The sequence below is a fragment of the Neofelis nebulosa genome, chromosome 8, assembly GCF_028018385.1.
Source record: "Neofelis nebulosa isolate mNeoNeb1 chromosome 8, mNeoNeb1.pri, whole genome shotgun sequence".
In the NCBI taxonomy this organism is placed as follows: Eukaryota; Metazoa; Chordata; class Mammalia; order Carnivora; family Felidae; genus Neofelis; species Neofelis nebulosa.
Window position 1 is genome coordinate 78812702 of NC_080789.1, and position 20237 is coordinate 78832938.

The window sequence follows — 20237 nt, forward strand, 5'->3', positions numbered from 1 at the left end:
AAGGAGGAGGGCTTGGTGTAGCTTGGAATGTTTTTGTGAAAGTATTTGTTGACCATGATAATGCAAATAACAGAGGGAAAGAGAAAGAATGAACCCTTTCTGGGTGTTTCAGGGCAAGTTTTATGTTCCTTTTCTAAGAAGGGGTAATAAATGTAAAACAACTGGCCCAGAGAAGGTAAAAGCCAGTACAGCATAGACTGACAAAATGGGAGCAGAACCAGAGGCGACAGTTTTGAAAGACAAAACATTGTGAGTACCTTTCCAGTTGGGTATTTTTATAAGGAAGTTAAATAAACGTGGTATTAGCTAGTTACCTTAAGACTTCGTTTATGGTAGGTCCTGTAACCAATTAGGCATTTGCACATTGTTAGCAGTGAAATTGCCCCAGCACTGCGCCGGGTTTTATTCCCAGTTGTGGCTGAGAGGCCAAGCCATGGCCTCTCAGGACCCCCGTACGATCTTGAGGGTCCTGGCCTTTAGCCAACAGTATTGTTTCTCTTCTTTCCTGAAGGAAGAAACTAATGAACAAGTGCCTCACTCCCTTATCAAGCACTGTATTCAGCCAGGCGACCAAGGCACATCCCCTTTTAATATCTAACTTAGTATTTGAGGAGGAACGGGGAGTTGAAGGCCGCATTTAGAGACCCATGAAGGGTTTAAGAACAGGTTTTTGGGTGACTTGGGTAGACTGGAGATTTGTTCGCCTGAGTCTGAAGTGTGTCTGCGTGACAACGCAGCTTTTCCAGGATCATGGAAAGTCTATTATGGGAGAGACGTCCAGAACCCATTTCACACAGGTTCTTGTGTTGCTGTGATCAGAAACCACTGAATGATCAGGGCAGGGTTTTATTCTTATTACCTTCCTCATAAGACCATGCTTCTGGCACACTCCGGGCAGCCGAAGGATGACTTAGGTGAGCAGGCTAGCATTGAGTGACCATTTTACAGATAGGAACACTTGAGGATCGGAGAGGTTAAATACTTACCCCACAGCTGGTCAGTGACAACAGAGTCTAGAACTCATGTTTTTTATTACACCAAGACTGCGTGACACTGAGCTCCAAAGCATTCATATTAAGTCTTTGTACCCCTGGATCTTTATTCATACACCCAAGCAAGTAGGATACAAATATTACTATCCATTTATAATAAGCATTTATAAGGATTAACATTCTTTTTAACAAATGGTTCTAAAGTGGTTGAGAATTACATGTTATAAAAACTGGGAGCAAAATTGGATTTGGGGCCTATGAATAAAACCATTACATTAAAAGTAATACCCAAAAATAAATTATACGTAAAGTTTTATCCCACTCTGTGTGATAGGACCATAACAATGGGAATGACCACTTTCACAAGAAATAGTCACACCAGAACTGACACATCTTCTAGAGTGCTGGGCCCTTTTAATTGGTCACATCAGGAGCCCATATACTTATTCCAGTGATACAGCCAGGACTCCAAATGTGTGGGGACCTCCTTCTGAGCCATCTGAATGGCCTACAGCCCATTCTTTTGAGTATTGCCAGTGATGTTAAGTCTTGACCTTTCATAAGAAATTTAATATTCAGAAACAACAAAAAGTCCTTAGGATCCAAATTGATTAATAAAAAGGATGCTTAAGCAGAGTTTGAGGCCGCAAAGAAATTATTCTAAAGAAATAAGACTTCTCTCTTATGTGGCTTATAACTGTCCCTAAGCCAGTACCAGAATATTTTGAGCAGGACAGTAGCAGAACCTTTAGAATGAATGTACATAACCGACTTTTGGAAGGACCGTACCTATTTAGAGGTATCCTTTTTGCTATATTAATTTTTAAAATCATATTGCTTTATATAATGACACCTCAAAGTTAAAGTAAGTAAAAAATCAACTTTGTAATTTTTTTTTCTTCAGAATAAGTTAAAAGTAATGCCTGGAACCATAATTAGTATTTTCACATAATAATAGCTTAAGAGGAAATTCTTTTAAAACTAAATTGCCAAAAATATTACCTCTTGAAACATCTAATTTCCAAGTGTTTTCCAAATGTCCTGAAACTCCTAATGTCAGCCTTTCTGACAGCGGCATTACACTTGTTGGTATTACGTGTGAGGCCCTACAAGCGGTGCCCTGGTTGGGGCTCACCAATGCCATAGAAACGACTGAGGCTCAGTGTGGAGTAGCATAAAGTGCCATTCCAGTTGGGGTAAAATCGGCCTTATAGAGAACAAAAGCAAGGCTTCCCAAGGCCCCCTCTCCCTCCCCTTTCCCACTGGGAGCAAGAATCTGATATAAGAAACCTAAATCTTGCAAAAGTCTGCAGTTGCCCTCTAAAATTTATTCTAAATGTTGCAGACATTTTTGAATCTTTGTGACCCTGTGATATTTATTTTAACATGCCTTTTTAAAAAACCATTTTAATTAGCTTCTGTCACACTACATGAATGATGAATGATATAGGGGAAATAGTGAATTGCTTGTATCTCCTTTTTTTGGAATAAAGCACTGTTGTATGTAAAGTGAAAGAGAGGTAGAAACTATACGCAACAGTTTGTGTGTAGTATATGTTGATGCCTCTAAGATATTTTGAAACAGGAGGCAACAGATGTGGACCTCAGATCCCCAGGGAAATATTTATTTGACAGCATTGAAAGTGTAGCTCTTACTCGAAATATCTTCTTTCTGCTAAGAATTATGATTTTTCAGTAGATTTTCATTTTGAGTATTGTATTTTCTCTGTGAGGTTTACAGAAGCTATCCTTTTCAACCTGTTGAAGGGACAATCTGAACCTTAGCTATTTATATTTCAGTATTAACATACCTTCATTGAGAATGGAGTCCTGGGCTCCTCTCTACTTTTATAAAATGAATCCTGTTTCCAAGTCATCAGTTTCTTTTGAAGCCCCTGTTTCTTTCCTAAGCATTTGTTACATTACCATTTAGCTTTAAAAAGAGACAGAAACGAATAATAAACTTCTAGGTCCTTTATTCCTATTAAAATACATTTACAAATCTCTTGGATTTCCAACCTGTTTTGAAGAGGGTACTGATGATCAGAGGAATCCAAGAAGAAATGCATTGTCCCAGATCTTCCTGGAGCTGATCATCCTCTCAAGGACAGAATAAAGATTAGCTCCAGAAATGTATCACATTGAGCAGTTGACACGAGAGGGACAAAAATATGTATCAAAAAATTTCTCCTCATCTAAAGGAATCCAGGGCATCCTTGGGTTATGTGGGAGGGAATCATGCTTGATCCAGTTTCCTGAATGAATTCGTGTGTGGCTCCAGTCTGTTCCAAACCTTGTTCACAGTAGAGAGGTATGGTAAGGAGTTCCTGTTGTCAATCAGCTGAGGGTGTTAAACATAGAAAAATCCTTCTATGTTACACATAGAAAAATCCTTCTATGTTACACTTGAGCCGTGTGTAAATGTAGCGTGTGTATCTTTTTTTAAAAAATGAACATTTCTGCATTTAAATTATATTGTGTTTCTTTGTATTGTTAACAATGCATCAGAACTGGATTTTTTTTTTCTCATCTGAACATAATAGAAAATTTAAAGAGTATTGTGATATCAAGCACTTTAACATACATATCAGAGAAACTGACGTGGGTTTTTCAGGTTTTGGAGTACATTTAAATATGACTTTTCATGCTTTGTTCTTTACAAATAAAACTGTGGGGTTGATACTTTGTTTTGCTTTGTTATTACAGAATCTTAATACTGAGTGGCAAGTGATTTCAGAAAGTAGAGGGATAAACCAAAACCATTAAGTAAGTAGTAAAAATACTCCTGCTGGGCAACTGGTTATCCAGAAGAGGTTTAAAAAACAATTTTTTTTAAGGTTCAAGAAAACCATACAGAAAAATCCGTTCTTGGCCTAAAAGCCTAAACGGAAAAGGAGAAACAAAATCTTTAGAGGAAAATACAGAATGCATTTATGAACTTAGGAAAGGGAAGTATTCTTAAGACACTCAAAAATAACAGAAGGCAAGGTTTCATTGACTACCCATTGTAAGCATTACTTAAGTCATTGCTTTAAGATACGGGCATACAGCATTTTATTTATTTTTTAAATTATTTATTTTTTTGCCTTATAGCATTTTTAAAAATTTTAATGTTTATTTTTGAGAGCGAGAGACAGAGAATGATTGGGGGAGGGGCAGAGAGAGGGAGACACAGAATCTGAAGCAGGCTCCAGGCTCCAAGCCATCAGCACAGAGCCCGATGTGGGACTCAAACTCATGAACCTTGAGATCATGACCTGAGCTGAAGTTGGACACTTAACTGACTGAGCCACACAGGCGCCCATGCATATAGCATTTTAAACATACATACACATCAAATTCCTGCTGTTACGGGATTTATATTCTCTTTTTTTTTTTTTTTTTTTTGAATTTGTTTTCTAATGAAGGAGTTAAATAGTGAACAGGAGAAGTAATACACATTATACTTAGATAACAATAACAAGGAAGAGAGACTGAAAGTATGATTGGGCCACTTGGAGAAGGACTGCAATTATAAATGGGTTAGCTAGAGAAGGCCTCACTGCAAATGGAGATGCCCTTAACTGGCATTAGAAAACGTGTAGGAGAAAACAAGGCTGCAGGATCAACATCAAGAGCTTACTTTTGGAGTGCCTATGCAGCTCAGACAGTGAAGTGTCTGACTTCGGCTCAGGTCACGATCTCATGGTTCATGAGTTTAAGCCCAGCATCAGGCTCTCTGCTGTCAGTGCAGAACCTGCTTCAGATCCTCTGTCCTCCTCTCTCTCTGCCCCTTCCTTCCCTGTTACTGCACTCTCTCTCTCTCAAAAATAAATAAACACTGAAAAAAAAATTACTTTTGAACCTAACTTTGGAATGCCTATTAGACACCCAAGTAGAGAAGCTTAGTAGGCACGTGCATGAATAGATTAGGAGTTCAGGGGAGAACAAGGATATATTTGTCAGGATCTAATCAAGAGACAGAAACCATAAGCTATTTGAAGAGGGATGGATTTTTTTTTTTTTTTTAAGTAAAATCCATGCCCAACATGGGGCTTGAACTCATGACCCCAAGATCAAGAGTTGAATGCTGTACCAACTGAGCCAGCCCGTCACCCTGAAGAAGGGGGGGGTTGAATGTAAAAAACTATGTATGAGAGTTCTCTAGAGAAAAAGAACCAAGAAGTCATGTGTTTGTGTGTGTGTGTGTATGTATATGTGTGTATGTATATATACACACACACACACACACACACATATACATACATATATATATATGTATGTCTACACACACACACACACACACACAGATTTATTTTAAGGAATTGGCTAATGCAATTTTAGAGACTTGATAAATCCAAAATCTACAGGGTAGGCTGGTAGGCTGGAGAGCCAGAGAAGCGTTGTAGTTCAAGTCCAAAGGCAATCTGCTGACAGAATTCTTTCTTGCTCAGAGGAGGTCACTCTGTGTTCTGTTCAGGCCTTCAACTGATTTGATGAAGCCTACCCACATTATGGAGGATAATCTGCATTACTTGAAGGCTACCAATGTAAATATTAATCTTGTCCAAAGCACATTTTCACAGAAATATTCAGAATGTTTGATTAAATGTTTGATTAATTAACCATCATAAACTGTAACAAGAAATTAGAATAATAGAGGATTTATTTACTAAGCAACAAAAAGAACTCTTAATACAAGAATAGCAAAAATAAATAAACAATAGCATCTATAGGAAGCAGCCACTAACCATAGGCTTAAAATGCCCTTTCCCTCAGGCTGACAGCCAAATTTTGTTAGAAAGGGTAACACCAAGATCCACTAGGTGTCAAAGAAGTTTACTCAGTTGATGCACCAGTGGCACTTGGGAATCTGCCCTCAGGTACCAAGGAAGCATCCATAGGGAGATGCCATATCCCAGAAGCTGCTGGGAAGCCACTGAAGGTGGCGCCAGGGAAGCCATCCATGGACAGGTGCTATACCAGTAAAACTCAGTGCAGAGCACCCAAGGGAATGCCACACGAGGTGAGCTGCTGAGTAGGAGGTGAGCCAGGAGCTTCCCACTCCAGAAGCTTGCAGAGGGGAGCACAGCAGAAACAGGAAGTGAAACTCCCTCCTCCAGTGCATCTCCAGTGCCATTTTTTTTTTTTTTTTTTTTTTTTTTTTTTTAATGTTCATTTGAGAGAGAGTGAGTGAACAGGGGAGGGGCAGAGAGAGAGGGAGACACACAATCTAAAGTGGACTCCAGGCTCTGGGCTGTCAGCACAGAGCCCAACATGGGTCGAGCTCACAAATCGCGAGATCATGACCTGCACTAGAGTCTGACACTGAACCGACTGAGTCACCCAGGCGGCCTCTCTCCAGTGCATTCTACTGACAAAGGTTAACATTGTGCCAGCTGGCAAAGGAAAAATGTTTACAGAAGGGTCTAGCTTCATTGTCACAGAACAGGCAATAAAGGGTAGATTTGGAGCTGAGAGGCAATAACTGATAACTGCCCCAGGTCCTTATATTCAGTTGTGGAGGAAACAAAGGAGGGGAGTAGGAAAATGCAGGAGGAAAAGAGACAATAGAGCAACGTCTCCAAACTTTATGGTGCAATGATTTAGAGCAGAAATTGTCTGCCATGTCCATTTTAACTTGGTCCACATGTATCTGTATGATTTACATCACTACCCTTTAAAATATTGACTTTAATTTAAAATATATGTGTGTGTATATATATATTAAAAATATATAATACATATTTTATATATATTATATGTATATTATATATATATAATATATATATATAAAACTTCAGTTAAAAAGGGTAGGAGGCTTTTGCAGTTTAAAGGAAAGAAGACCACAGGGGTAGCAATGAAGGTGATGGAAAGTGTTGGGTACTTGGTGTATTTTGAAACTAAAGGCAGAGAATTTCCTGCTGGATTGTGGGGGATGAGCAAAAGAAAAGTCTAGAATAACTCTAAGCATTTTGGCCTGAACAACTGGAAGGATGAAGCTAGAAATTCTGTTAAGTAAGGATGTGGGGAGAACGGGCTTTGGGGAAAGATCAGAAGTTCAAGTTTGGACATGTTAAATTTCAAAAATTGATTAGATATCCATGGAAATGATGAACAGGAAATTGAATGTCTGAGTCTGGATTTTGTGAGCAGTTGGATTTCAGATACAAGTTTGGGAGTTGCCAACATACATAGATGGAATTTAATCTCTTAAAACTGGATGAGAATAAAAAGGGAGTGAGTTATTAAATCATCTCCCAAAACATTCACTTTAATTCCATGATAGGCATATGGCATGATTTATCATGTGACATTTAGGTTTACCTCCCAAGTTTTCACTATTCTGTAAAATGCTATGATATAAAACATGTACATAGCTCCCAGTGTTTCACTATTCTGAATACCATAATGAACAAAATTCCTTGCTTTGTGAGAAACTACCATTTTTGTAGGTCAAAGGCAAATGTTAACAACTGTATATGATTCAACCTAATATTTGTGATGATAATTCTTTTGGTTCTTTATCTTGACATGTTATAATTTGATTAAAATAGATACTGTAACCTAGATGGAGCAATTAATCTCTGGGCTGCAAAGCCTAAAAATAAATCACTCTAGTTAGAGCTAGCATGTGGGGCCAGATGTTTCCTAAAACTCCCATAACATAATCCTGAGGTCTGTCATTTACCTACCCATACCTTGTGTTCTTAAACGACCTCAAAACTTCTGGATTTCTCACTGACATCCTATTCAAAAACAGCAGAGCTTCCAAATACATGAAATACAAACTGATGGAATCAATGAGAAAGAGACAAAGTCTCAAGTATAGTAGGAAAAGCACTTTTCTCAATTATTGAAAGTGCGTATAGATAGGAAATCAGTAGAGACATAGAGAACTTGGATAATACCATCAACCAACTTGACCAAATTGATATTTATAGAATATTTTCACGAATGGCAAGATACAAATTCTTTCCAACAACACAAAGAACATTTACCAAGATTGACAATCTTTGGGGCCACAAAATAAGTATCAATAAATTTAAAAAGATACAAGTCATGTAAAGTATGTTCTCTAGCCACATGGGTCAAAAAATGAATCAAAGTGAAAGCAAAAAGAGCATCTAAAGCAGCTCTTAAAGACAAATTGCTAGCACTGAATACCTACCCTACAAAAAGGTTTTCTATGCTACATATGTAACATGTTACTAAGTTCCATCTAACATATATGAGTTTAAAAACAAAAAAAATTAAAAACTAACAAACGAGACAAAGTAAAGATTAGAGCAAAATCAATAAAACAAAACAGAAAAAGAAAAATCAATGAAACCAGAAGGTAATTTTTTTTTTTTTTTTTTTTTTGAGAGGGAGAGGACGCAAGTGAGTGAGGGGTAGAGAGAGAATCTCAGGAGTGGCAGAGGGATGCAGAGGGGTCAGGGGCAGAGAGAGAAGCAGGGCTCATCCAAAGCAGGGCATGACCTGAGCCAAAGTCAGATGCTTAACCACTGAGTTACCCAGGCACCCCAGAAGGTAATTCTTTGAGAAATCAATAAAATTGTTAAACCTACAGCCAGATTGTTTAGAGAAAAAAGAAGAAACACACAAATTGCCAATATCAAGAATGACAGAGTTGACATAAAAATAGATTCTACACATACTGAAAGGATAATAAGGAAGGACAATGGATAAAGAAGATGTGGCATGTATCTACAATGGAATACTACTTAGCCATCAAAAAGAATGAAATCTTGCCATTTGCAACAACATCAATGTAGCTACAGTGAATTATGCTTAGCGAAATAAGTCAGAGAAAGTCAAATACCATATGATTTCACTCATATGGAATTTAAGAAACAAAACAGATGAACATATGGGAAAAGGAAAAAAAAGGGACGGAAACCATAAGAGACCCTTAACCATAGAGAACAAACTGAGGGTTGATGGAGGGAGGTGGGGGGTGGGGGATGGGCTAGATGGGTGATGGGTATTGAGCGTGCTTGTTATGAGCACTGGGTTTTATATGTAAGTGATGAATCACTGAATTCTGTTCCTGAAACCAGTATTACATTACATGTTAACTAACTAGAATTTAAATAAAAATTTGGAAAAAAAAAGAAACAACTATTAATAACGAAGAAAGAAAGAAAGAAAGAAAGAAAGAAAGAAAGAAAGAAAGAAAGAAAGAAAGAAAGAAAGAAAGAAAGAAAAGAAAAGAAAGAAAGAAAGAAAGTAAAGGGGAATAATATGAACAACTTTTTAAAAAAGTTTTATTTTGAAAAAGAAAGTTCAGAAGGTTGCAGGACACAAAGTTAAATGTACAAAAATCGGTTGTACTTCTATATGCAATAGCATTATAAACCTGAAATACTTAGGAATAAATTTGACCAAAAAATGTGCAGGATCTGCTCACTGAAAACTACTTAAGGAAATTAAAGAGGCCCTAAATAGATACAGGAGTGCTGATGCATAGGGCACATGTACCCCAATGTTTATAGCAGCACTTTCAACAATAGCTAAATTATGGAAAGAGCCTAAATGTCCCTCAACTGATGAATGGATAAAGAAGATGTGGATTACATATACAATGGAATACCAGTTGGCAATGAGAAAGAATGAAATCTGGCCATTTGCAGCAACATGGATGGAACTGGAGGGTATTATGCTAAGTGAAATAAGTCAGGCAGAGAAAGACAAATACCATGTTTTCACCCATATGTGGATCCTGAGAAACTTAACAGAAGACCATGGGGGAGGACGAGGGGGGAAAAAGTTACAGAGAGGGAAGGAGGTAAACTATAAGAGACTCTTAAGGACTGTGAACAAACTGAGGGTTGGTGGAGGGGTGGGGGAGAGGGGAAAGTGGGTGATGGGCATTAAGGAGGGCACTTGTTGGGATGAGCACTGGGTGTTGCACAGAAACCAATTTGACAATAAATTATATTTAATAAAAAATAAAAATAAAATAAAGAGGCCCTAAATACATGGAGAGATATGGTGTGTTCATAGAATAGTCAATATTATTTAGAAGTCAATTTAGGGGCGCCTGGGTGGCTCAGTCGGTTAAGCGGCCGACTTCAGCTCAGGTCATGATCTCGCGGTCCGTGAGTTCAAGCCCCGCATCAGGCTCTGTGCTGACAGCTCGGAGCCTGGAGCCTGTTTCAGATTCTGTGTCTCCCTCTCTCTGACCCTCCCCTGTTCATGCTCTGTCTCTCCCTGTCTCAGAAATAAATAAAAAAAAAAAAAGTTTAAAAAAATTAAAAAAAAAAAGAGTCAGTTGTCCCCAAATTGACCTATAGAGTCAAAGCAATCCCATCCCAAATCCTAATAATCTTTTTTGTAGAAATTAACAAACCAATTCTAAAATTTATAATGAAAACAAAGGACCTAGAAGAGTCTAAATAACTTTGAGAAAAAGAGACAAACTTGGAAGACTTCTACTAACCTATTTCAGCACTTATAATAAAGCTACAGTAATTTAGTGTGAGAAAAATTGAGGTAAATCTAGACAAATAGATCAATTAAACAGAATAGAAATGGTGGTAATAGACCCAGACATATATGGTCAATGCTTCAAAGAAGTTTCAAGAGCAATTAAGTGGCAAAAAGAATAGCCTTTGCAGTGACTGTTCACAGGCAAAAGAAATGAAGTTTCAATCCACGCCTTATACCATACATAAAAATTAACTCAAAATGCATCATAGATACAAATGTAAATCCTAAAATTGTTAAACTTAAAAAGAAAACAAAGGTAAATGGCTTTGGATGAGGCAAAGATTTCTTAGACATACCAACAAAAGATACGGTCCATAAAAGAAAAAGCTGATAAACTGGACTTAATAAAAATTAAGAATGCATGTTTTTTTTTTTCTAGTTTGAGATATTTATTGATCAGTGTAAACTCCAACACAGTACATCAACATGATTTTGAGCATTTACAGGGGAAATGGTTCCTGGTTAAGTAGAAAATTATACGAATGACTTCCAGAAAACCTTCATTCTAAGCAGCTTTATAGTCAAACATTTCATTTAGAAGTCTGAGTCCTCTTTCTTCAGTTTGCTATAATCTATAATTACCGAGTAATTATAGATTACTCATTGATCATTGCATTGATCATTAGGACACACTTTATTCTGGATTCTGGGTTACTCTCTTCATCCCAATGGATTGAACAATGCCAGACACGAGACATACACTGCTGCTCCAGTACCTCCAGCTCCAATAAATATGAAAAGAGAAATCAAGCTTGAAGGCTTCTTGGCCTAACCAAGGATCTAGGGGAGCAGATCTTGTGGCAAAGGCCTCTGGTCTGAAAGGAGAGGACACTAAAGCCAGGCCCTAACTAAGTAGTCTCTGCCCAAAGGTACACTCTTTGAAATATACTATTTGGAGAATGCAAAGTTAAGCCACAGACTGGGAGAAAATATTAGCAAATCACAAATCTGATAAAGAATTTGTACTCTGAGTGTGTGTCTGTGTGTGTGTACATGCATATATACATACTTATATGTATGTATATATACATACACCTTCAAAATGTAATAAGATAAACAGCCCAACAACAAAAAGGAGCAAATAACTTGAATGGCCACTTTCACAAAGAAGATATATGGATATCAAAGAGCCCACAAAAATGGCTCACCACCATTAGTTATTTCAGAAATGCAAATTAAGAGACTCCTGGGTAGCTGAGGTGGCTAAGCATCTGACTCTTGATCTCATCTCAGGTCTTGATCTTAGGGTAATGAGTTCAAGCCCCACATTGGGCTCCATGCATGAAGCCAAGAAGGAAGGAAGGAAGGAAAGAAAGATTAAAATGAGATCCTACTACACACCTCGAAGAATGGCTAAATTTGAAAGGACTGATTACAGCAAATGTTGGTGAAGATATACAAAGCAACTAGAAATCTCATATATGGCTACTAGGAATATAAAATGGGACCACCACTTTGGAAAACAGCTTAGCAGTTTCTTAAGTCTGACATACACCTATCATATGATCAAGCCATTCTATTCCTAGGTAATTAATTACCAAAGAGAAGTAAAAACATGTATCTAGACAAATACTTGTACGTGAATGTTCATCACAGTTTTATTTGTAATAGTCAAAAACTGGTATCAACCCAGCTATTACCAACAGATGAGTGGATAAACAATTTGTGGTATATCCACACAACGAAATACTACTAGTAATAAAAAGAAATAAACTACTGATACACGCAACAACATGGATGAATCTCAAAATAATTATTCTGAGTTAAAAAGGGCAAAAATGAATACATACTATAGGATTACACTTGCATAAGATTAAACAAAAAATGTAAAGAATCTGCAGTGACAGAAGACAAATGGGTTGTTGCTTGGAGACAGGGTCCACTGAGTAGATGGGATGATAAAGAGGCACAAGGAAACTTTGGAAGGACAGACATATTCATCATCTGGATTGTGGTGATAGTTTCACAGGCATATACATGTGTCAAAACTTACCAAAATTGCACACTTTCAGTATGTGAAATTTGTTGACTGTCAATGATAGCTCAATAAAGTTTTTAAAAATCTATTTGAAAAGGTGAGAATACGTACATCATAACTAAAACGGAAAAAAAAAAAACAGGAGGGGGGAGCCCAATAACGATGTGCCCATCATTCCCTTCTACCTCATTGAATGGGCTTCTTAGTACATCACTTGGTTACCCACAAGCACTTTGGACATCTTAAGACGTTGTACACTCTGCCAAACATTGGAAGCAGGTCGGGTAAATCTGGACAAACCCAACAAGTGCCTAGAAGAAACACACATGACTGCAGTCACATGACACACTCCTTCAAAGAAGCCCAACTGGCATTTTAGCTTCTAGGTTTCCACAAGGCATATTCTTACGATTCTTTTTTTTTTTTTTAATTATTTTTAACGTTTATTTATTTTTGAGACAGAGAGAGACAGAGCATGAACGGGGAAGGGTCAGAGAGAGGGAGACACAGAATCTGAAACAGACTCCAGGCTCTGAGCTGTCAGCACAGAGCCCGACGCGGGGCTCGAACTCACGGACCGCGAGATCATGACCTGAGCCGAAGTTGGTCGCCCAACAGACTGAGCCACCCAGGCGCCCCTTATTACGATTCTTTTAAGGCCCCTCCTCAAATCCTTGCCTGGCCGTGTCCATCAAACCTGAAGTATTTTATCACAATCCCCAACCACCACTGAAAAACCCTCCTTACACCAGTCTTCCAACCCCAGTAAAAATCCAGACTTTGCCCTTTTGCCCTCTGACACGCTGCTAAGGCTACTCAAAGTAATACTCTTCCTCACTGTGCAAGCAATAAATGGACTGTTTTACTGACAATTCAGGAAAATATGATCATTCATATTTTCTCTTCTGAATTATTATAGTAATCTTTGCCCATTTCTTCATTTTGAATGTATATTTTGGTTTTGATTTGCAGTTTGAAAACTTTAAATCTTTTCTTTGCACTACTTGATGTAAATATTTTCTCGCTTTCCTCTTATTTACTTTTGTTTAAAGTCATCATAAAAACAAAAAACTTTTGGTGCTGTACAGCCTGGGTTCAAATCTCTCCTGCTACTAGCTGAGGACCCTATGTATCAGGTAACTCTCTGTGAACCCAGATTCCTCATCTGCCTCCCACGGAAATTAAGATCCATGAAAGAAGGCATTTTCCAGTTTTGTTAACAGTTGTACCATCCATTCTAGGAACAGTGCCTGATACATATAATAAATGCTGGAAAAATATTTGCTAAACGAATGAATCTATAAAGCCAGAACAATCTTATTTACCTCATGCGGTTGTTGTTAAGAATCGATTAATCCTCATAAATTTTAGTCTAGAACAGTGCCTGGCACACACTAGGAGCGCAAGAAATGTCAGCTTCCTCTCCCGTCACCCAAATCCTACCTCTCAGAGAAGTTTTACCTGAAAGTCTCCCCTCCCACCCCCACCTCCCCTCAGTTAAGTCTTTCCCTTTCCTGCTCCCACTCCTCCCACAGGATTTGCACCATTGTTCTCCTTCAGTGTGGCTCACGTGTGACCAGAAGTTCTTAACCTTTGGGCAGCTGTGAGCCCCTCTGAGAATCCAAGGAAAGTTATGAACACTCTCCCCAGAAAAACGCACCTATGCACACACAACACAGACTTTTCCGTACAATTTCAGGGAGCTCACAGAATCCTGCCACTAAACTGCCATTTTAGATTCCTTAATTAAGTGGATATTAACGTCAAAGACTCCTTATTGCTTCCGAGCAGCAAACCTCAACAGGTCACAGGAAATTCCCAGCGCTGATCTTTAGTGCAAGGGTCAGAGTCTAAACCCGGCGTCCCGACCGCAGCTCCTCTGAGATGCAAATTGCCCTCCGCCCTTCGGGCCCAGGGCGCCTATTGTTCTTCCCCGCCGCATTTCAGAGCCGACCCCTCACCCTGGCGGGGGGAAGGGCGCTGCAGGGGAGAAAGGGAGTTTCTAAATGGAAGCAGAGGGCTCTGGTAGGTTCTAAGATCACTTGTAAACTGTGGCAACCCTGCTCGTGACTTAGTTCTCTCAGGCTCCCAGTCGGTAAGCAACAAGCCCTAACTACCATTACGACCCCTGTTCCTTGTCTTCTGTAACTGGAACGAGGGATAAAACGGGAGGCTGTCCCACTGCTCTTTCAGGAAGAAAGACTGTCCTGTCCTGTAACGAGGTGAAGCGCTCAGGCCCAGGGGCTAGCCACGTGACTTCGTATAACTCTTGTAACCGTCCGAAGCCTGTTTTGCCTTAGGAAGTATGGGAGTAGCAGCACAGACCTCATACTTTCCCTGCGCGAAGGAGAGGTGACCAAATCGCCTACACAATGTGTTGCACCTAGAAGCGCCGGTGATTGTTAGCGGTTAGGTGTTAATATTAAGGAGCAACTCAGGCCAAGGACGCCGCGGGGCTGGCGTCGCTGCGGGGGGTGGAAAGCTGAGCGCGGGGGAGCTCTGAGCTTGCGGCCCCCACCCCACGCCCCGAAGCCCGGCTGTGTGCGGACGCCTTCACCCTCCAGTCTAGGTGGTCCATGGCTTCTTTGTGTTCTAGAGCTCTCCATGACAAACGCAGACACCCTGGAGGGCTCCACCGCCTTCCCTCCCTCCAGCGCGGGTTAGGACTCCCCCACCCACGAATGGCTCCGTTCCCGGGCCAAAAATCAGTAGACCCAGACAACCTGAAGGGTTGGTTCGGCCTTTTCTTTCATTCTTCTGATTAGAAACAGTCCCAGAGGCGACGCGATTTGCCCGAAGTCTGCAACTTCCTGGAACTGGAAACCAATCGGAAGACTTCCGCGTCGCGGCTCTTTCCGCCGTGATCAGGTTACCCAGCGCCTCGGGACCTGCTTTTGAAAAGGAGAGGTCGACCTGGGAGAGCCGCTGAACGAGATACTCTTCGGAATCGGTAACTGCTTATGGCAGGCGGTGAGAGAGTGGGGGTGATACAGTGTGGAACCTGCGTCCCCCCAAAACATAATGTCAACAATTTCAAATTGCTTTCCGAGGTCCCGAATTTTAGGGGGTGCATATTCCAGGGGGGGCCTGGGAGCTTACCTGTTTTGTTTACCCGCCCAAGTGCCTAATGCAGAGAAGTTACCTAATAAATATTTGCCGAGCGGATGACTGCACAGCCGAATGAGCCCCGTTCCATCATAGGGATGTAGGAGGATTTGCGGAGCCAAGCCCCACCTGGGAGGCACCTAAGTCCTTGCCAGTTTTTCTCAATTATGGCTCTGCAACGAATATCCTCTGTGCATAAATCCTTGACTGCATCTCTTGATTATTTCCTCAGGATATTTTCCTCGAAGTGGGATTACTGGGTTGAAGGGTATGCACATATGTAAGGCTCTTGATTCAGAGTCCCTCCAGCCGCGCCAGAATGAGTGAGTCAGCTTCCCAGCAAGCTGGCCAAAACTCGGTATCATCGGCCTTCGTTTTTATTTCTGTCTCTCTTTTTTCTTTGCCATCTTGATAAGATAAAAATGATATCCCATTTTATTTGCATTTCTTTGTGGACTAATTAGGTGGAGATTGGACTGACTTTAAAGAAATATTCTTAAGGAGCACCGAGAAATCCTGTGTGGAAAAGGAGACCGTGACACCAGGCACATTCTGCCCAGTGAGGTGAAACCAAAGGGCTCCAATGGTCTGGTGTGATTTGACCAGAAGATGTAAACACATTTGAGCCTTGCTCCAGAGGCTTCCCCTGAGCAAGGGAGGGGAAGCTGTGACTTACTAGCTTCCCTATGTTTGTTATTTTTTGTTATTTTCATTTCCTGATGAGGAGTAAATGTTATAAAACAAATGAAAACCCTGTGTAATTATCTTTAAGGACAGCAAGAAAAAGTAGAAGTGGGAAAACTAGTTCACTTTAACGTCAAGGGAAAGGGGGAGGGGGGAGGGGTGAAGTTTGAAGCCTGTTTCCAGGCGGTGGGAGGGAAGTCCCTGAAGATGGGGCTGGCAGTGGGGCGGGGAGGGAGTGAGCAAGAGGCTTCCCAGGGCTCTGGAGACTTCCTTCTGGAAAGACTGCTATGTGTTTGTAGCGCTTATGAGGCCTGTGGTCCCTGGGGACCTGGAAAGGGCGTTTAATGGACTTTTGAGGATCAAAGTTAGATTGCCAGGGACAAAGGAAGGTTGTGAGGAAATGGAGGCCACTGCATCTCCGGCCGCGCTCCGGGAATGGGGAGAAGGTACCTGTGGCATTTTCCCCGGACAACGGGAGATGGTGGTCCCTAGAGCTTTTGTGGGCTGTGAAACGGTGGGCGCTTCTCCCCCAGTCTGAGCCGCTCCCCAGCTCTTACGATATCCGCTAGGTTCTTTTATAAACCACACCCGAGAGGATAACTGATTTGCCAATGTTTACAAGCAGTTTTATTTACTAATCTAGCTCTCATTTACTGTCAACTAAATTTATAGTCCTAATTACAGTCCTCAGCATTTTCCTGATAATAAACATACAGGATGTGTTTTATGTTTGTTTGTTTGTTTGTTTGTTTGTTTTTAACTGTGGGGGAGTTTATTTTCTTGATTACTTTAAATTTCCTATTAAAGTCTTAAATTTAACCATCAGCGGGGCGCCTGGGTGGCGCAGTCGGTTAAGCGTCCGACTTCAGCCAGGTCACGATCTCGCGGTCCGTGAGTTCGAGCCCCGCGTCAGGCTCTGGGCTGATGGCTCGGAGCCTGGAGCCTGTTTCCGACTCTGTGTCTCCCTCTCTCTCTGCCCCTCCCCTGTTCATGCTCTGTCTCTCTCTGTCCCAGAAATAAATAAAAAAAAAACGTTGAAAAAAAAAAATTAAAAAAAAAAAAAAAATTTAACCATCAGCTTCTCACAGCAATCTATGAACTTTTCTGCCACTTTAATTCTTCTAAAAGGGCTCAAGCCAAATGCGAACCAGGGGTTCTTAGAGGTTTCAGTGAATGATTTCAAAGCCTTGTCACACTTCAAAATCACTTGGCGGCTTTCAAAAAATTAGTTTTCCCTCCCTCTTGGGAGACTAATTTTTGTAGGGCTGGGACATACTCAGAAACTAATATTTTTGAAAAACCTCCTCAGTGATTCTTAAGTTGCTGCTATAAAAGCCAGTTTTGGGAAACTGTTGTCTAAATGCTAAATCTATTTTGCCTGTCTTGTTCGTTTGTTTGTTTTTATTTAAAGAAACTCATGCTTGTGGAGCCAGCAGGGAAGGGGCTGGGGGTGGGGGTAGAGAATATCAAGCAGTCTCCACGCTGTCAGAGCAGGGCTCTCACCCATGAATTATGGAATCGTGACCTGAGCCAAAACCAAGAGTCGGACGTTTAACCAACTAAACCACCCAGGCACCCCTATTTTGTTTGTCTTTTAGTGAAATTTGGAAATGGCAGCTTTAACTTCCAAAATGTTAAATAATGCTTTGCGTTTCCGGAAAATACTCTTTTTTTTCACCTCCATCAGGGCTTGAACTTCCTGAACCCTTCAGTCCTTCCTTACCTAACACTTGATGCCAGATAATGCCATTGTTTTCACCAATTGGTGTCCCCTCTGGTTTTCCTAGATTCCTGCTTTCTCCCTGTGGCAGCCTATTTTGGGCTTTCTTTTGTGAATGACAGTTGGCCTTTCTTCCTGTGCTTTCTTAAGCCCTGCTGCTCTTCAAGGTGTCCTGGATACTTGAGGTAACGGACCAGGCGCCATAGAATCCGCGCCCACAACTGGCATAAGGTGCTGTGACTCTCAGATCTTCACCTCTCACTGTTTCTCTGGGAAGTCTCCAGGTCCCCACATTTCAACTACCTACCAAGCATTTACTCTTAGATATCCCACAAAGCACCTCAGACTCAGTGTTTCTCAAATATTACATCCCTAGCTCTGTTTGTTTCTGTGAGGTTTTTTGTTTTGGGTTTTGTTTTTTTTTGTTTTGTTTTGTTTTGTTTTGTTTGTTTGTTTTTAGTAATTTCACCCAACATGGTGCTCGAACTCACGACCCTAAGATCAAGAGTCACACACTCTTCCTACTGTGCCAGACAGGTGCCCCTGTTCTTTGTGTTTTTTATCTCAGTGAAGGGCTCTACCACATTAGTCAAGCTAGAAACGTGGGGGTAACCCCATCCATTCATTTAAAACCACTATTCTAGGCACTGGGGATAACAGAAACTACAAAAAGTCGTGCCCTCCAAACACTTGTATTCCAGAAGGGGAAGACAGAGAGTAAGCAATCAGTCCCCAAATCTAAGAGAGTCCAACTTACTATTTTTTTAAAGGTGAGCCAGTTTTTTGTTTTTTTTTTTTTTTTTTTTTTAATATTTATTTTTGAGAAAGAGCAAGTGGGGCAGGGGCAGAGAGAGAGGGGGACAGAGGATCAGAAGCAGGTTCTATGCTGACAACAGAGAGCCCGATGTGGGGCTCGAACTCACAAGCCACAAGATCATGAATGGAGCTGAAGTCAGACACTCAACCGACTAAGCCAGGCAGGCACCCCCAGATTCCAACTTCTAATATTTCTAGACTCTGTCTCTCCAGTCACCACCTTAGTTCAAACCCTTGATGGCCTCCCTCTTTCTCTTACTCCCTCCAGTCCCTTCTCCCCACAGCAGTGGGGAGCTGAATCTTAAATTGTAGCCTCTAGCTTTAAGCTTTCCATCCCTCCAGGAGAGAGTCTTTCTTTGCAAATCTGGGTTAAATGGTTTTATAGCCTCTAGGCCCTGCTGGCCTTTCCATCACTGTCTCCACCCAGGTGAGCCACAGTCTCCTCAGGCCACACTGAATTATAGCTGCAGGCTTCCCATACCTGCCATTCCACGCCTTCTCTCCTGCTTAGCTGACTCCTGTCTGCTTTGCAGGTCTTAGCTCAGGTACTATGACAGGCAGCTTCTGAGGTGGCCCCCACTGATCCCTGGCTCCTCATATCCAGCCCTTGGGATTCTGAAGAAAGGAATGTGGCAGAAGCTGCCTTGTTGTGAACTGCTCTGTGATGAAGGCCATGTGACAAGGAGCAGAGGGAAGCTTCCAGCCAAAAACCTGTGAGGAACTGAATCCTTCCAGCAGTGATGTGAGTGAGCTTGACACAGGAGTCCCCTCCCCAGCTGGGCCTTCAGATGAGATGGCCGCCCCAGCAGTCAGCATTAACCGCAACCTCATGGAAGACCTTCAGCCACGAGAGGCAGCCAGTTAAGCCATGCCTGGATTCCTGACCGCCCCCCCACCCAAAAAAAACCTGTGAGATAATAAATGTTTGTTGTCTTAAGCAGCTATGTTTTTGTTAATTTGTTACACAGAAATAGATAACAAATAGACTTCCGGACCCCTGCTTCTCCTCCACACCAATTCAGTGCCCTTCTGAGTTATAGGGCCAATGGTATCTCCACTTGTCATCCCCAGTATTTAGCCCTTAGTATTATAATTAGGGATCTATGCATGTCTGCACCCCTAGATTATGGGCTCTACCAGGAAAAGGAAGAGAGGATAGTAGGATGTTAACTTGATGTTAATGTCTGCTTGTGTCCTATCAGTGGAATCCTGGTGTTTATTTAACACATATCCTACTATTTTCCCTCTCAAGACTCTGAATCCCTGCTCTGCTTTGGCCACGCTTTTGTACAGCCACAGTGTCCACAGTGATAGCCCCAAAGCGCAGCTGTAACCCCAGGAAGACCCTCTGGCCCGCTGGAGCCGAGCATCCCTGCCCTCTCCTCCCAGAGACACTTGTGTGCATGCGCACACACTCACATTTCGGACCCACTGGTGGAGTCACTCCTTGCTCCTTACACACACACCC

General features: G+C 41.1%; 1 long non-coding RNA gene across 1 annotated transcript; it reads left to right on the forward strand.

Annotated features, from left to right (window-relative positions):
• The first annotated feature begins 14417 nt into the window (after window positions 1-14417).
• LOC131519798 (uncharacterized) lies at window positions 14418-19655 on the forward strand. The gene is made up of 5 exons (XR_009265799.1): window positions 14418-14539; window positions 15210-15394; window positions 15782-15907; window positions 16014-16113; window positions 19303-19655. It is a non-coding gene; the product is annotated as an uncharacterized LOC131519798 (long non-coding RNA).
• The last annotated feature ends 582 nt before the right edge of the window (window positions 19656-20237 follow it).